Raw genomic sequence first — 18,280 nt, forward strand, 5'->3', positions numbered from 1 at the left:
CTAGCCTCTATGTAGGAAACAATCATAACACTAACACATTAACCTAAGTGAGTGGAAAAAGTTAAAAGGCTACAGTACATAACAGTTTTGAACAGTTCACAGCTAGTTTATTATTGGAACTGGGCCATGGTTTGTGTATATTTCTGTAGGCCCTTTGGTTGCAACACATGAGAATGAATGAATGAATGAATGACCTCTGACCCCTGGGTGACCTAGAATCTATCTTGAGCCCCAAACATGGAAGTCATCCACCCTCTGTAGACCTGAAAGAGCTGGAGTGTCCTTGACGGAGGCAATGCTCCATCACAGTGTGCTGCAGTGAGTCTCACATGGCAGAGAATGCAGTGTTACACTATTCCTGGTCCCAATGGGAGGGGCAGGATAGCAGCAGCGCTCAAATATAGGAAATTGGCTGCAATGTAAGCTATGGGCTCTAGCTGACACAGAGAAAAAAATAATTGATGGAACAGGATGAGAATAAAAAAAATAATAAATTAAAAAAAAAACGTTGATATGGGCTATGATAGTGGATCCCTGGTGAGAGTGTGAGATTTTCTTTTTGTGGGTTTCTTTCTGTTTGCACTTTTGCTTTTGTGTTACATGCCCATTTTTGTCTTTGTTGTTTCATACAAAAGGAATGATATATACAGTTGAACCAATTAGTGAACATATTGTGTGTGTTTATGGGCAAAAAAAAAGGGAAAGTGTGTGTCGCTTCACAAGCCTGATCAAACACTGAGCAAAAGCACGGTTGCCAGCATCTGAGTTTGCTAATAAGAGATTTACACACATGACCACAAGTACATGCACACTAAAATGCAGCAGTGAGACTAAAATAAGAGCTGAAAGCATAGAGGGTAGATTTAGCAGAAACAAATATACTCCTCATCTGAATGCAGTCTGTTATCCATCCATTTCAAGTATGTGCCGAGTAGAATGTTGCCATTGTATGTTTGTGAAAGCACAGATTAGGGCTGGGCCTGGACGTTACAATAGTCATTCTGCAGGTAGACATCCAGTTTTCAGTGTTAATGTACGAATATTTGCTTTTTTTCAGTTACACAGAGTGAGTAATAAGGTCATGGTGGAGAACCTAACACTGGACACTACACTCTTTCTTATGCTTATTTTTAAGTTTTACCAGAAGTGGTGCATCCAGTTTCACCCAACCTATGTTTGTTAAGAATGGAAGGTCATTTTCATCTCAGCTGCTCCTTCCACTCATGGTGTCAAGGCTTTACTGCTCTGCATTGTGGGTTGTTAGCATCACTGTGGCTAGGCTAGCAGGTTTCGTAGTTTTATGGGCCTGATTTACTAAAGGTTACGGGTGCAAACTTGACTGCATGCAAAAACACACCGAGGGTTGCACCGCTCAAATGGGCAAAATAGCACTTGCAACCCATTTAGCGTGTTTGCCTTGATGAATTTGCAAAATGGGCTTTTCTGCCAGAATGTGCAAAATTATTGGGAGGAGTAAATGCAAATATTTATTTTGCGTGCAAAATGTGATTTACCAGGCCTGAAACTGATTGCGGTGGCTGATTTTGCGTCTATATTTAGCATGTTTGAAAGGCAGGTTTAAACCGGCACAGCTTTGCACAAAACTGGCTGCAGTTGCTGTTATCCACCCCTCAGTGTGGAAAAAGAGCAACTTCATATTCATGAGTGCTGCAGTGAATTCTTGAATTCTTATTTCCGTTTTCAAAAGACAGACTCTTGTTGCAAAGGCTACTTTTCCTCTTGATCTGATGATTGTCATTAAAAATATGCACCAACATTAGGCTACAGTGTGACAAAATTATTTGCACCTGATAGTCATTCAATTCAACAACCCTTACAGCCTCCCCACCTCTAAAATGAATCCGGCGCCGCTGCCCAGCAATGCCATTATAGAACTTCTAGATGAGCTAGGGGATGATTTGGGGACAGTCACAAGGAGTCATGCAATTACTTCTATGACAAAGCTTCTCCCAGTGTTACATTTCCGTGCATCTGGATCATTCCAGTGCACTGTTGCCGTTAGTGCTGGCGTATCCCACAACAGTTTTTCCAGCGTACTATCTCCTAACAACAACCAGTAGTGCACACAAAATCCTCATTTAAATAAGGCGGTCTCCAAGACTTTGCACCTGTTGTCATTTGCGCAGACAATCTTAGTTGATCACCTGTGACTACTGGCAAATCAATACCACGTGCATTTTTAGTGTGAGCAAGCAAATTTGCACCTGTTATTTGTGATCTTAGGAAATCAGGCCCTTTGTCTGTTTTTAGTGATTCTTAAGAGTCTGTCAGGACTAAAAGTGTCCAGTTGCTGCACTTTAACCTGCAGAGCTTTATGTAAAGGGTTTTGCAGCCATTATAAAGTCATGATGTCAGAGTTAAACACGTTCAGATTGCATTTGAGTGTGGTCCACAGTAGATGTAATGGAAACATCCCAGTTTTTCTATGAGCAACTTTATAGATAATAGTGACTGTTAAGATCAGTTTACCACATTATGTTGTTTCTTGCCCTTTTTGATCACTCTGTTTACAACCATTTGTTGTTTACTTTATCATCTATCCCTCCCTGTTCTTAAAAATCGCTTAGTTCTCATTTCTATCCTGGCTTTCTACAGGTGACCCTTGGACATGTCTCCAGTTCATCACAGGGCTGACATATACACACAACCAACCATTTACTCTTATATTCACATTCACACATTAAGATTGACCGATTCACTTATTGAGATGCATGTCTTTGGATGATGGGAGTAAGAGAGAACCCACAAACAGGGAGAACACGCTAACTCCACACAGAAAGGCCCACGTCAGTCGGCACTGGAATCAAACCCAGGGCACTACATCATATCATATGTTAGCCATATAGGCTATAAATGTACATGGGATTATCAAAACCAAATATTCACACTTGATTAGCTACTGTAAATGCTGTGGCTGAATGTAGCTGTACACACTGCTTTAATACAGATTGTGAGCGGCAACCACATGCATCTAGTCTGAAGGAAATACAGAGGAAGAATAAGAAGAAAAAGATGAAAAAAAACTGAAATCCTAAAATGGAATTCAGGTAATCCCTACCACAAATATAGGGTTATTCAAAAAGAATGAACCGATTTCATGATGTATTGCTTCAGTTCTCAAGCATCATCATGGAATGAGTCAGTGACCATTTGAAAGAGGAGTTTTCTAAATTTGAGCTTTTTTAAATGAAAAATTGCTCCAGTGATGGGCTGGTCAGAAGGGGGCCCAAGACCTTTCTCTTTGTGCTTGGCCTATGAGATCCCCAGACCTCACCGTGTGTGATTTTTTCTTGTGGGAACACGTAAAAGATCGCGTTTATGTTCCACCGCTACCCACTAACCTCGATGACCTTAAACATCGAATAAAAACAGCGATGATCTCAGTGGATCGTGATGTGCTGATACGCATCAGGGAAGAATTCTCTTATCGTATTGATGTTGTCTGTGCTGCAGGTGGTGGCCACATTGAACACTTGTAAAACAGGAAATAAAAGTTGATTGTGAGTAGAGTACTTGTGACTTGGCTGGAGTTTTCTATTGGTTTTCCTTATTAAAACACTGCATAATGAAATCTGTTCATTCTTTTTGAAAATCCCTGTATATACTGACGATTGAAAATACAAAAATGTCCTATTACAGCCAGTGTTTGGTTTGTCCAGTCTAAATTTAGAGGATGATACTCAAATATTGTAAGTGAAAGCATTGCATTTTAACTCTGGATGCCTCATACAATGTGGAGGAACTCTGCAACAAGAGGAGCTCCATGAAGTAGACCTGCTCCTTTTACAGATATAATAACTCTAAGGTAATAAAAATACAATTATTCTCATTTTCATGTGATTATACTATAATCAGAACATAAGTCTATACATTTCTGTAGTTAGATCCTCAGGACCCAAACCTAACCCTAAAAAAATAATTTATTAGTTAATATTAGAATCTGATTTCTGGGAGACACAGTTCAAAAGCACCATTAAGGGATACATTACTACAGAGGTGATATTCATGTCAAAAAAATGTGAGAAAAGACAAAGTTTGACTTCAGAAACATTGAGATTATTCATAAATGTGACATTATATTCTAGTGACTGGGGTGATTGTGTTTTGTCTCCTTTGTGTCGAGAGCTTCATTTACAAAACGCTTCGTTATATCATCCAGTAATACTTATTAAGAGAGCTGGATTTAGATCCCACTGCTAAGTAGATAATATTCCCTGTCACTTATTCCACTCTAATTGCAACACTCTCTCACTTTCCCTCCTGCTCCACTCTCTTTCCTTCGGGCTGAATTGGCTTCACCTTCTCCCTGAATTGGGGATATTGATCTCAAATATGATTGTAGGACTGGCATTTGGGCTTTTCATCAATATTAATGACAAAAGATTGACCTGATTGACAGACAACAGGCCTTGAGATTGTGGGAAGTCCACAGAAAACAGACCTGAGGTAATCAAATTATATCTAGAAACTCAACCCCTCTTCTTTAACTGTCAGAGGGAGTTAGAGAAGCCGAGTCGTGTCTGGTTCAAAGTCGACTTGAAGTAGAAACAAGAGAAGAATCACTGTGGCCTGTTTCCATGTCTGACTGGATGTAAGTTTGCACATTTCAAAGAGTTCCAGCGTGAGACCCATAACAAGGACGATAACAGAGTGTAATAGGATGTTTCAGTAGTTTCCAGAAGTGTCATTCAGCACTGTGAGTTTAAGAGAAAAGATCGAAGAGTTATCTGATCTCAGCTTCCTTGTCACAGAGAATTACAGAGAATTACTTGGATATTTTTACTTTCTGATTCATTTTTCAGTACTTAAGTAAAGATTTTTCAAAGTAAATCAAAAACAGCAAATTAGTCAATAATGGCAAATCCTAAATCTTATTGAACGTCAGACCAGTGACATCTAATGTGTATGAAATGGTTTGGTATCTACTGCTGGTGTACTATATGATGAGATTAAAAGTAGGAAGCCTTGTATTAAAAATGGGGAAACTTGCAATATGCGAAAGATTACAAATTTAGAGAAGAAGTGGATGGCGCCGTCATGACATTACACATTAGTTTCTGAACAACTGTTACGAAATTAGATATTTAGACTCTATGGAGTTAGAAGTGTGATATATTTGGAGCTGGACATCCATGAAAAGTGATGGTCAAACTAACGCTGGCAACACAGTTATTTGGTAACCTTAGTGAAACATGTGCACAACAAATTCTAATAGATTTCATACATTATCTTATGTACTGTAGTAGAGCAGTATACTAAATATAGGGTGCAAATACAATGATTCAGACCATAATGACTGAATAAAAGTACAAGTAAAGGATTTTTTTTTTTTTTTTTTCAACTACGGTTATCAGTGGCTTTACACTTCATCTTTCAAGTCACACTGTGTCCCACAATGCAGTGCAGTCATTCTGTTCTTTTGTTTAATGGTGAGTAACAATGAGTGCATTAATGCCACATACATTAAATATGAACATAGGGTTAACACACCATGTTAATTCATGTACAACATACTTTGCTATACACAAATATTGGAAGTAGTATGTGTAAAGTCAACAGACAGTAAATATTGTCCAGTATTTGATTCTGATCACAGACGTTGCTTCTTCTATGCAAGAGTTTGTAAGATATCGAGAAAAATGACATTTTTGTGCCCAAATTCAGGTATCTGTTGCTACTCTGACAACTGTGTTCCACCCAGCTCTTAACCTCACAGATAAAACCTTCTATATCTGATATCCTGGCCCTCCCTTACCATCCTGTCACTTCGCACCGTGCCTCTTTAATGGGATCATCTCTGCTCTAAGGGAATAATCCCAAATGCCTGACCCTACCGGATTAGAAACTACAAGATTACCAGGTAGAGAAGGATCACATCTCAAATCCTAAATTATTTCAGACTGGGCTCCATTAGTAGACTACAACTGAAACCCAACCTCTGTTCTTCAGTGAAAACAAAAGGAACACACTGCAAACATGGAGTGACAGATGTTTGAGTGACAGATGTTGTTACTGGACAGATGGTTTGGCCAGTCAACAAGATTAGGAGTGTTTAGATTAAGTGCTGATTCTCTGCTTTTTTGAAAGAATCAGATGGGCCACATGGACAAACATATGGACGACGTTGTAGTTTAATCACAGGATTGAGTGCAACATGTTAGCCTGTCCACTTGTTTGTGGATTGAGAATACATCGAAGAACTGTCTGTCATGAGGTTTAGAGCAGTAATAATCCACTGGAATTGTAAGTGTTTTCGAGAACAATTTGGTGAGTAGAACACGATGTTTAATACAATGGATAGTGTAAAAGTAGTGGACATTGCTGAGTTCATTAACATGTGGATATCTGCTTGAAGCTTGCATTTTACCATCACCGTCTTGGCTTTTTGGACACAGAACAGGTAAACCCTGAAGGTGATGAGTAACACTACTGAAAACAAAACTACACAGTTGCTAGTGAAGCACAGCTAAGAAATATAAATCTTAATGTTAAACACAACCAAGTAATTTCAGCCACTTGATGAATACACACAGCACATAGAGTTGTGTCTGATAACAGTAATGTCCACTTTACATAATTTATTAACCCAGACACTGGCAGGCCAACTGAAAGACCACATGCATGCTAACATGAACTAATGTAACCATGTCAACAAACTGGGTAATGTAATTGAATAACAATAAAAGTCATGAAAGATGCATGAAATGATCAAACATGGAGAACAACAATTTCAAAGGACCACAAGTACACTCATCAGGGGATCCAAATAAAGCAAAGTATGCCATTCTTCCACTGCTAGACTCAGCTTGGTTTGACCAGTAGCACAGTCATAGCAAGACACTGGTTCAGTTGAAGCAACTGTACAAGCAACACAACTATAGAAACTGGTAAAATTTAAAATTCATAAGATGTAATTTCCAAAATGAAACCTTATATCGGGGCAGCATGGTGATGCAGCGGTTAGCACTATCACCTCACAGCAAGAAGGTCCTGGGTTGGATTCCAGTGAAAGGCAGTGTGGGCCTTTCTGTGTCAAGTTTGCATGTTCTCCCCATGTCTGCATGGGTTCTCTCTGGGTACTCTGGTTTCCTCTCACCATCCAAAGACATGCACTTTAATAGGTTAATTGATGTATGCTGCCTTCGCCCATAGGCAGCCAGGATAGGCTTCACACATGGACGTCACATGGACTCAGCTGTTCAGAAAATGGATGGATGGATTTATCTGTGGGTAGTTTTCAAGAGTCGACTTGAAAATTTGGTCAAAAGTTTTTGTTGCATAATGATGTACATACTTACACAGCTGTGATTTCATGGTTCATGTTCAGCTCATTTGGAACCTCACTGAAGTTTGAGTTGAGTGAGGCAAAATAATGGACATTAGAATGACTACCTTTGTTAGAAATGTAAAAACCCCATAATTGAGAGGAGTTATCTGTAATGATAGTTGCCATTTATGATGTTGCACTTCCACACCAGCTTCAGTTTCAAGCTGCTGCTATTGTTCCTTGTTTTCTACACAATAAAATTATAAAAGGAAAACACTGTAGAAGATGTTATAAAATTAATCATAAAGTTATGTGCACCCTTTGGGGAATAATGCAGGTTGTCATAGTTGTATGCATGGACTGGACCTGTTTTTGCTCAATGTCATATGGTGTCATATTTTGCTAAACCCAATTTTAATAGTCTTTGGTTAATTTATTTGTGTATTTGGACCCTAATAGTTCATAAAGTTTGAATTTGAACCCTTCAGGTGCTGCAAAGCTATCTTTATATTCATTCCGTCAAATATTGAGTGGTTTTCTACAACCCGTTTTAATTCCTTTTTAAATTGTTCCGTTTTATAACTAGTTACATCACTACATTTGCACATATGAGGTCAAGACTTATGACGAACATTTCTCCGAGTACGACATAAAGGTTTGTCAGCAGCAGCGGTTGTAGTAAAAACTGAAAATATGTCCAAACTTCGAGCCGATTACCTCAAATGTTCAGTTGTTGGTTGAACGGACAGAGCAGCACAGCCAACAATCTGGAGGGGATGGGGTGTGAAGTGGCTCATTTGCATTTAAAGGGCCAGCGCTCAAAATGACTTTTCTGGTGTCATTACTCAAAAATAGGGTTGAAGATGGACCTGTGGAGTTGAATTAATGAAGAATTCAGACCCAAGTATAGCATTTACAGTTTATGTAGACCACAGGGAAATGTTTAAAAATGCATAATTCCATTTTAAAAAGCAAAATTTCACTCCTGTAGTAACATCTGCAGTTTATAAAAACTTTTTCGGGCATGAACTGTGACACAGTACACTTCTGTACATTCTGTACATTTCCTTGTCAGCCTGCTTCATTCATATACCGTCAGTTGAGGTTTCGCTATGACCTCAGTACTGTCTAGTTCAGTGAAGTCTGGTGCAGATCATTACACACCATTACACCTGATGGGTTGTGTTGACAGTGCTAAGAAGGTGACAAATTGTGATGCAGTAACGAGAGAATCACAAATACACCCACCCTCTGCATGTGTCTGTCTCTGCTTTCCTAACCTTACATGCCCTCATCTTCTATTCCCAGTCCCTCAACATGTAATAACCGACATACTGAAACCCTAAGGTTAGTGTGAACTCAGGCATCATGGGAAATGTGGTGTGAAGTCAGGGTAATTGCAGTGAAAACAGCTCTCTTTGGGTTAAGATACTGTTAAGGATAAGAGAGAGAAATGGATGAGATGATGTAGAGAAACATAAAGATATCTTCCACTTTGATACCCCTACCCCCCATTCCTGTCTTCCACCTTGTCAAGTCTGATTATTCTGACACATGCTACGACAGCCTAATAAGATACCGCACCTCATATGGACAGCAGAAATGGGACATTGTGAGACACCGAGCACTAATCCTCTTCGAGACAGCAGGACAGAATGAATGAGTGGTTCTGGAAGACACCGCCACAGGCTGTCAACACCATTTCACTGTGACCATTTTGACTGGATGAAGGCAGAAGGAAGTGACAGGAGAAACCAAGAGGATGCAGACTGAGACCGGTACGAAGGTTTGGAAGGGAAGAAAATACTGAGACTAGGAAAGAATTCATTAGAGATAATGACGGCGTGAGAGCCATGAATAGAGAAAGACTGGATGAGGAGAAGGAAGGAAAAAGAGAGTGATGGGGGTGTGAGACAAAAGAGTGACAGCGAAGGAGTGAGCAGAGAGGAGGAAATACAGACCGGCATGTTTCTATGGGCGCTCAGGAAAGATTTGGGATGAGGGAATCTTGCATCATCGCAGCAGGCCAATGAAAAGCCTCGGTTAAAATGTTCAAAGGGAGTGTCCTAGCAACAGCGGAGTAAATACCATAGCAGCCACCCGTTCCATTTGAGACTGAAAAAAAAAACCTTTTCCACACATGCATACACTCTGATTAACACACAGCTCACTTGTGCACAGATAGGAGCACTGTTTAAACACTCCTTGCTGTTTTGGTCTTAAATGGGTTATGATTTCCATATTTTGATTCACGGCTGTTAGGTGTGCAGCTGCATAGAAACAACATGAATAACCTACATATCACTCACTGTATGTAAGCATGTTTGACATGACAGTAATGAAACATGACAACCAGCAAAGATAGACTTTTCATAGACCTATGGGTTGATGCATATGTATATGTAAATGTGCAGATTGCAATGTACATACATTCAATAGGCAAATGGAAATATATTAAAGTAAAACAAAAAAAAACCTCATGTACATATGCAACATTAAAAATTACTGACATATGTGTGACCCATAGAAATATGGTAATATCTGGTAAATCTAGTAAAATATAATTTAATCTGATAATGAATGTTAATATACGTACAGTACATTAATCACTGTAGCACATACTGTATATGTGGTCATGTTAAACTTAAGCACAGATGATATATGCATGTGATAATATAGGTACTAATATATAACATAGGTTGCTTCAGAGGTTTATTTTATAAACATGTGTCTGTCATAGGGGTGATATCATAGGCTGCCTTATGGTGACATACATCTCTCTTGTTATGTCATACATTACTTTTCCATGTCATGGGATGTGTATATACCTTTGCTGTGTACATATATTATACATACATGTTGTTTTTACAGGCACTTGGATGAACTGTACGACTACAGAGGTGATAAACAGACACAAGATGATTTATATTTGAACTTACATACTGAAATGGCATGGCAGTTTGCTTCCAAACCAATGTGTGTGCATTTGTGTGCATGTGTGGTTAAGGTGCACCTTGAAAGTCAAAGGCTATAAGCCATCACTTGATCTACTCATATGGCTTATAACCACTGTCAGTAGATTACAACAGGGGCCAGACACAGAGCTGATCTTTCACATCCCTCTCTCTCTCACACCTGCTAATACCCACAGAGTACTTCATCACTGCTTTCTGTTTCTACCTTGCAGTTTTTTCACCTCTTTAGCCACAGTATCACTCTGTCGTTCTCTCTCCTCTGTGCACACACAAAGACCTGCAGAGTCACATGGGTAGCAGTGGCTTTACCCTTTCTGCTCTCTTTTTTTTTTTTTTTATCTGGCAACCTCACGCTCACTTTCTTTTTTCCACCATCTTTATGAACATTTAGAGAAATTCTCCAGAAATGCTCTTGAAAAGCCTTAACCCTCATTCATTCATCCCTCCATTCAGTTTTTTCTCTCCCTCTGCTTCCCTCCTCCCTGTTTTTTCCACTCTAGACGCATGCACCCACCCCTTCTGATCAGCAGTGCAATCTGGGGCTATTGTTTTTAGTCCACACTCGCACCTCAAAAACCTCCCGCTCTGGATAAAAATCAGCATGCTTTGTGCTGACACCAACAGATTCAGATATAATGCATGTGATAATGGACCTGAAAAAGGCGAGGAGACATGCTTGACATGCAATTTCCCCACATTGTTCACAGAACACTCCAGTGCATCAGTGTGAATGTATGATGCATGTACTGTGATGGTTCTAGGTCACATATGTCTCGTGACCAAACCATCATCCATTACAGGAACCATACACACATGAGCTTTCTATATGGATTGATTCCTGCTAATGCATGCTGCAGGAATATGTGTATGTGTATGTGTGTGTGTGTGTGTGTGTGTGTGTGTGTGTGTGTGTGTGTGTGTGTGTGTGTAGATATGGCTGTGACTGTGGTAGTGACCGGCTGAACACTGCAGTGAAAGAGGACGAGCCCCAGTTGAGCAGACCCATGGGGCTCGGTGGGGCCGTGGGGGAAATCAACACACACGCTTCCCTTCCGACCCGCAGGCTCCTGACCCACACTAGTACCATTTCCGCCTTACCCAGTCCACCAACCCACAAGCACTAGTACCACCCCTCTGCCTGATACACAGCCCTTGAAAAGTGGTCCAGCACCAGCCAGTGTCTAGATCCAAATCTCCATCACATCCATCCTCCTCAGCTTCCTTCTCCACCACAGCCACCTCACAGCACAGTTGGTGCAGGGTGGGACTAAGTGACCCAGTCCTACTAGACACATGTAGGCTATCTTATAGGATGAAATGAGGAAAAAAGAAAAGAGTGCTGGCTCAGCTTACCGGCTGGGCATGCAGGAGGGGAGGATGCTGCCTCTGACTCTTCTCTTCTTTCCTTCTCTCTGGACTGAGGTGAAGCGGAGATGGATGCAGGGGAACAAAAGAGGAAGACAAAAGGGCAAAAAGAGATAAAATGCAGACACCGGGGGCTGGTGGTGACTGAGAGGATGAGGGGAGGATAATGTAGAGTGAAAGAAAGAGGAAGGAAAAAGGCTTAAAAAAAATTCCCGGTGTTGTTTGTCTCTCTCTCTTCCTCAACGAGGATCCTTTATCCTTGTGAGCCAGAGGGCTGTGGATTCACCTAAACACTGAGCACACGCACTGCCTCACACCACACAGCCCTCCCTCTTCCTCTCTCTCTCTCTTTCTGCACTAAAGACAGCAGCTGTTGGTCTATGAGAAATAGAACACTATGTCCCCCCTCCCACTCCCCTTCTCCTCCTACCTCTCTCACTCACAAAGACCCCCACCACCACCACACACACACACACACACACATACACACATATATACACTCAGCATGTCCTCATAACACCCCCCTCCCCCTTTGACTAACATCTCCCACAAGCCTGCTGGCAATAAGAGGAGGGGGCACACTGCTCTGTTTGTGTGTGTGCTGCTGTTTGTGGTGCAGAGTTGTATTGTGTTTGACATTGTTTCGGCAGCAGAGTGACTTGTTTCTGTCCACACAGTGTGAAAGTGAATCATGGTGAGTAAGGATGTGCATCGGGGTATTTTTGCAAATCATGTGGGTGACTGTGAGCATCATTTGCTTCAGAGCTGCTACAGAGGGGAAGGAAATTCATATTATATGTGGTTATGGGCAGCGTGAAGGTGTTTATATTTACTGTCAGAGCAAACAGCGCAAACAAAGTACGTACTGACATTTGTGAAACACTGCACATAATGAATATTTTTACACTTGAACAATTTAACCTGTTAAAATCCATCAGTTTAGTGGACACCCACAAGCTAAAAATCCACAGGATCTCTTAAAGTTTGCCCCACAGACTTTCATAGTTGTAACACTGAACACGTCCTCCTTAATATTGCTCAAATAACACTTTTCACACTGAAGCGGTTCACTGGGTTGGAGACGGACCCTTCAATGCAATTTTAAACCAGTTTTTATATTTCAACAGTCAGGAAAAGTGGTTCCAGAATGGCACCAATACTTCTCCAGTCTATAGCTAAAGCAGGATTACCACGATCAAAAAAGATAAACAAAAATGTGTGACTGCAATTAAAGGAAAAAGAAAACATAGCTAGCATGCAGACAAATCCTAAGCTTCAGTATGGGCATGAAATTGGTCATGTCATATGCTTTTAGTACTTAGTTTTATTTTCTGTTTTATGTAGTTTTAGGGTGGATGAATGGCTGAAATTTCTGTCCTCTGTAACCTTCTGCGGCTGCTGTCTTGGTCAGGACACTTGCAAAAGACATTTTTAATGTCAACAAGTCTTTTTTCCTTGTTAAATTTAGGGTTGAAACCAGTGGCGATTTCTCATAGACTGCAAGGGAAGCTCGGCTTCCCCTAAAATTACGAAAATTAAATGGTCAAATATGTACGGTTGTGTTGACATTTCATTGACTACAAATGTGTTAGAACACGTTCATCTCAAGGACAAGTTTGTTCAGAATCAGCTTTATCACAAACCAATGGACTCGATGTTGTTCACTTCTCATACATTCCCGTTGCACTGTTTTCTCATACGATCTCTGCTCAGTGCATTTGCCCGTAGACGCCCAGCGTCAATGGACTTCTATGGGACTGAGTGGAACAGTTTTTTTCATTGCCTCAAAACTGGATGGTAATTGGATAAATGCCACAATGTTGTCCCGCCCCCGGACGCCGGGCATCTCTGGGGGTGAATGGAGCTGTGGGCAGAGATCAGCCGGGCTGGACGCCAGGATTTCACATGCTGATTGGAGGATCAGTCAAAAGGCTGAATCCCATTTGATTGACAGCTAGTTTGAGATCTACTCCTTCACTGACAGAGTTCAGTTTAATACCGTTGCGCATTCTGCTGTGAAATCAAGAGAGAAACCACTACGAAATTACTTGTTCCTTTCTTGCACTGTAAATAAAACACACTCATTGTACTTCCTTGTTTCAATTTAACATAATTTCAACGTTTTCTTGTTTACTTGGTACGATACAACCATTTTCTTAAAAAGGAACGGAGGACCGAATTTATGTTTAAATAACTTGACTTTTTTGTTGTTTTTTTTTTTTTTTTTATGTAAGCCGACAATGAGCTTCCCCTGTCTGAAAGACGAGCAGCCGCCACTGGTTAAAACTGAAGCAAAAGGATGAAACATATTGTCATGTTGCACTATAACTAATTCTCATCAAGCTATCTTGAGCAGTGACTGCTCAGTCATAATGATAGTACACACTGCATAGAAATAGTGGACAAACCCTCCATGACATCACCCATTTTTGGGGAACAGCGAGTGATAAAACCAGAACTTACTGAAAACAGAACCACATCCACTTGTTATTAATAGTCTAATAATAAATACCATCAAGTAATTGGAGCTACTTATGAAATGTTAACATGTACAGTCGTGGTTAAAAACAGTAATGTCAAAACACACTAATAATGACTACCTGTGCTAATTAGCAGGCTAGCTGACAGCCCATTATATAACTCAATATGAATTATTGCTAACATCAGTCAATGCAGCTGAGACATGCTGGTTATTTTAACTAAGCATAGGTAAACTTCACAACAGTATTCTCTGATGGTCTGGTTAGTGTAACTCCTTCAACACAACTACAGCAAGTCTGCCTGTTAACAAATTGTGTTCAACAAATGAGAGCTCCTAATGTTGAACATTAAAGCCTAAATAGGACAGAGAATACAGATAGCATTCACCTGTCAATCACAGTGGCTTTAATGATGTATAACATTTTGCTTTGGATAATCTAAATGTTGAATTATGTCAATATTCGTCCCCCTTACAGTTATCACAGAGAAATGAACAAGACATCAAAAACCATTTTTGTGCCAGGCTTCTGATCATATTCATTTCAGTTCTAAAGTTGACAATTGTAACATGGGTGTTGGGCGATCACCTCCATTTTGGAGCCACCCATCACTGGATGTTCAAATTACTGCAGATTTTGACACTGCATTGGTCTCACTTTTTGCTTGGTTGGTTGTTTGACAGTTGGCAAGTCATGCTAAGGGTCCACACCATAGGTCTGAAGAGTAAATGACGACTCACCTTGAAAAAACTGTGACCCTACATTGTCAAAATAATGGAACACAGACCTACCATGTGTTGTGTTGATGTGGCCATGTGATAGTTCCCCATAATGAATGAAGAGTAACATGGTCTCACAAAGTCAGCAGGTTTAGCATGCTTGAGTTGAACTGGTACTCCAGACCAGAACCAGTACCAAGTTTTTGATGGTGGAAATGGATAAAAAATTACTTACTGGGGATACATGTTTCAGTCATGTTTGCATTAGCATGCTTTCACAAACAAGAACATACTTCCTTATTAATTAGACGTTGTGTTATCATTTTGACTTAACAGTTCTTTATGTTACAACTATACCAATGGTGATATTATACATAGACTAATAATGACAGTGTATGTCCTAGTCCTCTCCTTCTCTGTCTTTCAGTAAGAATTTAGGATGGTGAAAACTCCCATTGGGGACTCTTACTTCAGGGTCATAGACTGGACACAAGGCCACGATTAAATGAGCCATGCCTAAATCGCCATTCTGTGTGTGTGTGGAAGGGAACAGAATGTCTATTGTTTGGTGGTCTTATACCCAGGGCAGTGTGTGCCCTGCTGTGTGGCAGCCCACCCAGTGGGGACTGGACCAGAGTAATGGAGCTGGAGACCAAATGTGGCCATACTGTACTGTATTCTACCACAGCTCACATTAGAGCCAAGTTTAGGGCAGACTCAGGTTAGGAAGACATGTACCCTTTTATAATCCAGCTACGTGACTGTACTTGATGTCACAGAGAGAAGTTCAGTTGATGAACTCTGGCTACTGTTTCCCTGTTATTAATATTTAAACAGATTTCTTGGTTGAAGTAGCAGACAATGACACTTTCCCCATGAATGTGACTAGTTGAATGATGCAGCTGGCTCCAAAGTGGTTTCTGCTTTTACTTAAATTGCTGCTAAAATAAAGAAGGAAGTTTGAGGGTACCAAGTGTTCTGGTGAATTAATTTCTGACATGTTTTTCTGGCTCTTATCAGACATGGAGGAGTTTTGTCATCAATAGTGTTCTGATGTAGTAAAAAAAAAAAAAAAAGCAAAGAGGAGAATGTAAACAGGGCTAAGTCGTACAAAATTATGCATGGTGGAAAAATTCATTCATGATATACTTTTAGTTGTTTGATGTTAACAGACCATTTGAATAACAATACGCTGAGAGTTAATTGTGCGGAATTTAGCCGACAATGCTACAAACTATCAACCACAACAGGTTTAAGTAGCGAAAACAGCAATGTAATGTCTGCTATGGATCTGAATAACATTATTTATTGGCCCCATATTAGAGGAAATTCTACCCAGTGGTCAATGTTTTGCTCATTTTAGTATTTATGCCCAGATTCATGAAATCCAAATTTAACTAAGTTTAAAAGTAATCCCACTGACAAAATGTCTTTAAAATAACAAAATAACTGGTTGTTTTAGCCTCTACCTATTTCTAATCAATCATCTATCACTTAGAAGAGATTCTGTTCGGAAATGTTTTGTATCTGTTTGGTCTATGGATATTTTCTTATTGAAATCATTAGTTACTTATTACTTACAGTAGCTTTAGTTTTCTTCAGTAAAAAAAACACTAAGCATCACATTTGTCACTAAACAAAAAAGGCTCAAATGCAGCATTGAAACACGACTTGGATTTCCTGTTTTTGTGGTTATGTCTGAGAAGTAGGTCTTCTGACTGTTACTTTCACATCACCAAATCCTGTTGTGCATTACTGAACACTCAGATGAGCTGCCGTCATCAGACTATAGGATCACAACCTCCTGGTGACACAAAACACTTTGAAAACTCTGGATATGAACCTGCTGATTGAAATGCATGCTAGATAGACAGTAATAAAGACTAAATCCGAATTATGGCAAAGTTCCATAGAGATTATACCATCATTACACTGAGACGATAAAACATGATGCTGCGGAAATCAGTGCCCTGCTGAGAAACTCAATCATAGAGCTGTTGTTGTGTGATGATGATGTGGATTTTCATGTTTAATTTAAGTTGGGACAGGAATTCCCTCCATATGGATCTCTGATGGGGTTATGAAACAGAGAACCAACGTCATAGAGTATTTCACACACAAAGTCAGTGGATGTGGGAAGTTATTATAACACTGGTAAGGGACTCATTATAGTGATGTTGTACAACTCATACTGTTACTGTCAATGTGGGCACCAACCGTGGGATGAATCTAGCACCTCATTCAATCCAGACATCTTAATCTAATTAGGATTTATTTTGTTCATGTTGAAAAATAAAGTCCTCACAGTTAATGTGCGACTGGACTGAGCTTCCTGGGTTTTGTTGAACCAGTTAGTGCATGAAAATAGGTTTATGACCTGATTGGCTCAGTTTTGCCTCTCAGATAAATGTCACTGTTCTGATTTCTGACAGAGTGACATCATTCATTAACTCAGAGAGAGCATCCGACTTTGGAAAGCTTTCAAACAACAAACTACCCCAGTTTCACACTTCAAGCAAGCATCACCACCCATAATGAGTCAAATATGCACGAGAGCAGATGTTCTCTTAGAAACCACAGAGAGGGGGGAGGCTGACTTTTGCTTGTTGTCTGTGAATAAACATCATCTGTGACGTAAGGCCTTGTATTGAACCCTACTGACCAACTGAACCCGCTCATCTCACCACACCATGAAATTCAGCTCATAGCTAAGGGCTTGGCTCGCTCCTCTGTTTTCCTGTGTTTGCATGTACCCGTGTGCATGTGTGTCTGGTTAAAGAGCAGATACCACAGACACCAGCTGAGACACATGATCATCACCTGATGTGGGTGATGCTCTGAAAGATGTCTGCAGTAAAGGAGACGAAAATGAATAAACACGTATCCAAGGATACTGAGGGAGGATGGTGAGTAAGTCATTTGCATAAGCTTCTGGGGAAAGTTTGCCTCCAGAGGAACTGACTTCGTATAGTTACACAGTGGATAAATATAAAGTAATGATCACTTTGCAATTCATTAACTTGGTCTATTTCACTGAGGTTTCAAGCTGTGCATCAGATAATAGGGATAATCCCCAATGTTCTTTCTTTATTTGATCAAATTGGGCTTCAAGTATTAATAATTTTTCTCTTTTTGGTGATAAGCTGAATAAAACAGCACTCAGGCCGTTTCAAACCACCTCTTCAAGCACCAGAACTATGAGCGTGAGCCATATGGAGATCTTTTTTTACTGAAATATTAATACCTGAGCGTTATTGCCGTACAGTGTAAGGTGGAGCACTTTGGATTATTTATATACTGTCTATTATTTTTTTAGGTCAATTGTCCTATCTTGCTTGGCCTTGCATGAATGAGTGAGCCTGCTTGTGGTTTCTGAGATGAATTTAGTCTCTATTAGGCTGTGCTTTATGAATTATGAGGAGAAGTAAAGTGCACTAGTAGCATGAACCATGG

General features: G+C 40.1%; 1 protein-coding gene across 3 annotated transcripts in view; it reads right to left on the reverse strand.

Annotated features, from left to right (window-relative positions):
- fam49al (family with sequence similarity 49 member A, like) overlaps positions 1–11,965 on the reverse strand; it is a 44,617-nt gene extending 32,652 nt beyond the window's left edge. For all 3 annotated transcript variants that reach the window (XM_030148127.1, XM_030148131.1, XM_030148128.1), the window contains exon 1: positions 11,617–11,965. The gene's annotated coding sequence lies outside the window, so the exon portion shown is untranslated. The remainder of the gene's footprint in view (positions 1–11,616) is intronic.
- Positions 11,966–18,280: the final 6,315 nt, after the last annotated feature.

This window comes from Sphaeramia orbicularis, chromosome 11, assembly GCF_902148855.1.
Source record: "Sphaeramia orbicularis chromosome 11, fSphaOr1.1, whole genome shotgun sequence".
In the NCBI taxonomy this organism is placed as follows: Eukaryota; Metazoa; Chordata; class Actinopteri; order Kurtiformes; family Apogonidae; genus Sphaeramia; species Sphaeramia orbicularis.